Raw genomic sequence first — 6,016 nt, 5'->3', positions numbered from 1 at the left:
CGTACAAAAATCATGCAATGGAAGATTTACCAACGCTACAATCGGGTTTGCCTATAATGGTAGACTGAGATCACCAGTTTATTTTATTTTAAGTGCGTGCAGGGTGTGAGAGGGGAATCGATGTGCTTTGATTCCAGCTGGGTAGTTGTAGTCTGTGAAATTAAAAAGCACGTGTGTGTGAAGTATCCAAACAATGACACCTTCATTTCATTATGGCTGCTTTAGCAACACACCTTAAGCTACTGTGTAGTGGGTCCCATTTAAAAGTGGCTACTTCATTCGCTTTCCTTGACTCCATGGAGCTGCGTGAATTTTATTACAACTTTCGCCACGATATGGCAGTTTAAGTCCGCTTGATACTGTAAGGCGAAGCCATTGGTTTCAAAGGAGATTTTATTTGTGTCGCCAGCATAGCCTATTGACAATTTATGTTGTAAATAGGCCTACCTTATAAGCCTACCTGTAGCTTAGGGAAGCTAACAGCTTTCTATTAGGATCTAGTTTGTTAGTTACAGTTTTGTCATAACTCCTGATGCATTTTTGCATTTAGAATAGCCAGAGCGTGATATCTCAATCGGAAAATGAAACAATATCGGTGCTCTATGGGACTAGGCTGGGAGAACCCAGCCTGATCTGCCCGCTATTTTTTGATTTCTTAAAAGATTGAGCTTGGTCTGGTGAAAGCCAGACTAGCCATGGACCTCAGTTACACAATGCAAGGGAACATGAATCAGCCTATATTTGTAATTTAACAATAACGGACAACAGCTCTTCAACTTTGGCCCGTTGTATGAACAGTCTAGCGGCGCATTCCATCAAGGCCCATTTGGACATCAGTTATTTGCACCACTGGTTAGATGTAAACAGCATTGCTTGTGACTAGGCTACTGTTACTTAATTTGTGCATTAACAATAACGTTTCAGACTACTGTTACTTAATTTGTGCATTGACAATAAAGTATTACATGAACTAAAGATGACTAAAATCTTATGTAGAAGAAGAAACATTCACAAAAAATCCATCCATCCAAAAATTACCCTATCTGTTGAAAACGGCATGGAACTGACAGAGATGTTTTTGTTTATAAATAAATAAATAAATAAAATTATGCTGATACCTTTTGCTTTTCCCAAATACAATGTAAGCCTACAGGTGTAAGTGACCTTTCATCAATCCAGTTGCAATGGATGAACTGTGATGAACTGCCCTACTTGTGATTGTTTAGATATTTTAAACATTTTATAACAATGCTACATCTTCTTTGGCTATTCTACAATCTAGTCACCTTTTCAGCACCAGTAGGCTACTTTCTGGGCAGCCGCACACACACACTCAGACATGCCAAACAAGCATACACAAAAGTTTCAAGAGTGGGGGATGGAGTAAAATATGGAGACAAATTGAAGTGTGATTTATTGTCGCGGAACGGATGTACAGGACTGAGCGGCGGTCATATTTTGTACCGCTATGCGGTACATCTAGTTGTTATTATCACATGATAATAACATTGTTATTTTTCATGTGATAAATGGTTTTAACATGGGAAAATGTTAATCTAGCTTGGCATTACTCCATTAGCACTGTTCCATTAGCCCAACACAGCAGACAACAGTCATATGCAGGAGTTAAAGTCGGAGGAACGCAGTTCCGCCACCTCGGATAATTCAATAATAAATATATTCTTTCATACCATCATACCATATCATATTTTTTGTTTTTTGTTTTTTGTTTTTTTTATTTATCATTTTTGATTTCTCCTCCATCTACCCATGTCCTTGATTGCCTAGCCTTTCTGCCCCCCCCCCCCACCCCCATCCCCAACATACACACTTACATAATCACTGTCATCACTTCACATACATACAGCACACTGCTTGCTACAGTAAGCCTCCTCTACATACTTGCTGCACACTGCCCCCTACATACACAGCACATTGTCTTCAGGATCTTCTCCAACACACATCCTCTACATACTTACAGCACACTGCCCCCACCTACACACTACACACACACACACACAGTCACTGCTCCACTCCCCTCCCGCCCACACACACATCTTCACTGTCAGTGTCATCACTCACATACATCATACATACAGTACTCTGCTTGCAATAGTAAGTCCCTGCCCCCCTACAGACACAGCACATTATTTCATCAGGAAGCTTCCAACACACATCCTCAACATACTTACAGCACACTGCCCACACACACACAGTCACTGCTCCACTCCTCCCGCCCACACACACATCTTCACTGTCATCACTCACATACATCATACATACAGTACTTGCTTGCAATAGTAAGTCCCTGCCCCCCTACAGACACAGCACATTATTTCATCAGGAAGCTTCCAACACACATCCCCAACATACTTACAGCACACTGCCCCCAATACACACCACATTGTCTCATGAGGAAGCTTCCCAACACACATATTGCACACTGCCCTCTCCCCACATACACAGCACACTATCCCATCTCCTGTCATCCCCCAACACACACACCAAGACCCCTGGCAGTTGGGTTAGCCCTTGAGCTGGATCTGCCCAAAGGTTTTCTTCCTTTGTAGTAGGGGGAGTTCTTCCTTGCCCCTCTGTTGCTCTTGGGTGCTCCTTGTTGGGTGCTGAGAAATCCCAATCTCCCCACCTTTTTTTCTGCAGCCCTTGCCCCTTAATCTACTAAACCCCTCTTCTACTGCACTCTTTGCCCCCCCACAAATAGGCTGACACCAGACACTATAATTTCACTGCATTTCTTACTTCCAGTAACTATATGCATGTGACAATAAACTTCCTTGTATCCTTGTATCCTTGTATACCAATGATACAGCGCGATGATATTGTTAAAATAAATGGGGAGTATATTTTCGCATGTACAGAGGTGACCCCCTCTGTACTATCAATTAGCTATCAATTCTTGTCCAAAAAGTATTGCTACACCACGATACTCAATATGTTGTCCCAGCGGTGGAGTCATTTTCCCCGTTACCGACACTGAATTTTAGGGTTCCCACTTTAACCACTGGTCATGTGGCATGCAATGGAAACAGATTCACAAGTAATGTACATTATCATGTTTTCAATGTTTCAGACACGTTTCCTTGTGGGACCCTAACATGAAGCTACAGTAGGTGGTTATACCATGTCAGAGTCTCTGCTTTAAAACAACTTGTACTAATAAGCAGGGTTTACAGAAATGTTTTTACGATGGATGGACATCGAGGTACCGTAGGCTGCAAAACAAGTAAAGCCCAGGAGAGTACTGACTGACTTGTTATATATACAAACACTCAATACCCAGTAACCATCGTTGTCGCTTATGTCCCGAGGACGGCCGTGGCCCTACAGTTGAATGCCGACCTTGTAACCCGAGAAGGATTGAACAAAGACACCTAACCCTCACTGCTCCCCGGCGCCCGGCTGTAACAGGCAGCTCACTGTGTCGGGATTAGTGTGTGCTTCACCTCACTGTGTGTTCACTTTATTGTACTGTATGTGTTTCACTAATTAGGTGGATTGGGATAAATGCAAGGAACCAAATTTCCTCATGGGATCAAAGAGTATATACTTATATACTTGTTTGTAAAAATCTCCATTTTGGATGTCCACAGATCCAAGTAAACCAGCATTCTCTTTAGAAGGTTTTAAAAAAATGTCTGTGTGGGCTAAAACACTGTTTACGTGTGGACTAAAGACCCAAACATAAAATATCTGGGTATGTGTGTACAGGGCCTAAATTGTGCTAAATTTGACATAACTCCCTCAAGGTGTTTCCAGGATATTGTGTTCAAAGTGTAAAAATACAGTAGACCCATGAAGTTTTTTGAGAGGTCACAGTAACATTGACCACTCAAATCTAATCAGTTCATCTTTGAGTGTAAGTGACTGTGTGTGCTGAATTTGAAAGAAAAAAAAACTTCCTAAAGGCATTCCTCACAAGAATGTGAGGTCACAATGACCTTGAACTATGACCTTTGACCATCAAATTCAAATTAATTTGTTATCTGTGAGTGAAAGGTAGCCTGGCGAGCCAGACCCACATTAAAATGTAGGGTCTGGGCACTCACCGTTCGCAGTGCTCAGTCCGAGGGGCGGGATAATCAGTTGTCTTTCAAATTCCCTCTGCACGCATAATGGGACAGCGGCAGCGCTTATGAATCCCATCGTTTCCTACCAGCGGAACTAGTTGGCTAGTTCAAACGTTTGCTAACATAATAAAAGCTTAACTCGTGTCACACTGTTCGCCAGCAGCAACATCCATCTTATTTGTTTTCAAGTAGCAGGGAATTCAAGCCAAAGCGTTGCAACTCTGCCATCAATCATTATGTTAAGCCCACCTAACGACTCTATACACGATTTCAATGGCCTGATTAAGTTTCGATTTCTGGAGCTCACAAGCCAACGGAGAGTTGCTAGACTAGTAATGTAATTTGCTGCCGCTAGGGGTGCGTCTAGATTTCTAGGCTAAGAGAAAGGCCCTTTCCGAAGCTAGCTACACTCTCTCCCTAGCCACTTGCACTCCTAACCAAGTGTTAAAGGAACACGCCAACATTTTGGGAAATTATCTTACTGTCTCTGCCAGAGTTGATAAGATGATACATACCCTTCTCATCTCTGTGAGTGCAGTACCTCAAGCACCCACTGTTAGCATAGCTTGGTTCATTAGGTGAGCAGTTCCAACTAGCCTATAGCACCCAAAAGTGATAAAAGAACTCCAACATTTTCCCATTTACATGGAGAACTCGATTTAGCTGTAAGGGTGATTCCCACCTGAGTGCACACCGTAACTGAGGGGAGTGGGTAGGGATTGGTTTCAGAAAGGCCCAGTGTGAATGTTTGTATCACATTTGAAATTATGTCAGGGATTTTTAGATTTATTCACCACAATGGGATGTACATAAGGTCACAGTGACCTTGACCTTTGACCTTTGACTATCAAAATCTTACAAGTTATTATTTGAGTCCAAGTGACTGTTTCTAGCCCTGAGATATGTTGGAGATATCACATTTGCAAAAATTAGACCTACGGGTATACTGGTGTATGTCACCCGATGATGTCGTTTTGAGCTACCTTAAGGAATATATTACACTCAGGACATTAAATGTAGCTTGGATTTGATCAACAGACATGATTGATGATAATATATCTCCATTTGTCCACCATAAATGTAACCTGACTCTCGCCAGATGAATTTCGTTCCGCCTAGCTCCACTCATCCATCTGGAACCGATCCATTGAAGTGTTGCTTCAGAAGGCTGGGCCTAATCAAAAAATGCTTGCATATGATTGAATAGTTTCACTTGTCCGGTCATCTATTGACGTGTTACTTCAACCACTCACATCGAAGCCAACCCGTGACGCTGATAACAGTCTCACAGTCGCTTCTACGCTATGTCACATCTATAAAACTCCCTCCCTGCGTTCTGATTGGCTGTACCATAATATCGGTTGCAGAAATCACTCTCAATGGAAGAGGTTCCAGATGGATGTGAGTGAAGCTAGGCGGAGCTAAGCGGAACGAAATTCATCTGGCGTAAGTCAGGTTACCATAAATGACCTAAACATTATTTTTCAACCAATCATTAAAGTAGATATGTATTTGAAATCACTGGCTGGATCACACTAGTTAGGTGGTTACCACGAAAATAATAATAAAAAGGCCGAGCATTTTTCTTTTGATTTATGAAGTCCACAGATGGCCCTTTCATGTGAAGAAAGAATTTTGAAAAAAGGAGGTTGCTCATCGGAGATATTCAGGTCTGAATATTGCTATTTTTTGGGTATTCGCCAAAAAGCATGTGACATAGTGGACATGTGCAGTCCTAGACTGACACCCGTCACACCTTAAGCCTTGTAACTCCAGTTTTAAACTAACCTTGGATGGACCTTTGATGCCATGGAGTGTTACTTTGCTGTGTTTAAATCTGACAGCAGGAGGGATGCAATTTTGGGCCTTTTTTTGAGTTTTTTTGGCCTAAAACAAGGACGGGGGCCTAACTCCCCCTGGGTTGTTTC

The sequence above is a fragment of the Alosa alosa genome, chromosome 12, assembly GCF_017589495.1.
Source record: "Alosa alosa isolate M-15738 ecotype Scorff River chromosome 12, AALO_Geno_1.1, whole genome shotgun sequence".
In the NCBI taxonomy this organism is placed as follows: Eukaryota; Metazoa; Chordata; class Actinopteri; order Clupeiformes; family Clupeidae; genus Alosa; species Alosa alosa.
The sequence above is the reverse complement of the archived record's forward strand: the minus strand, read 5'-3'. Positions refer to the sequence as shown.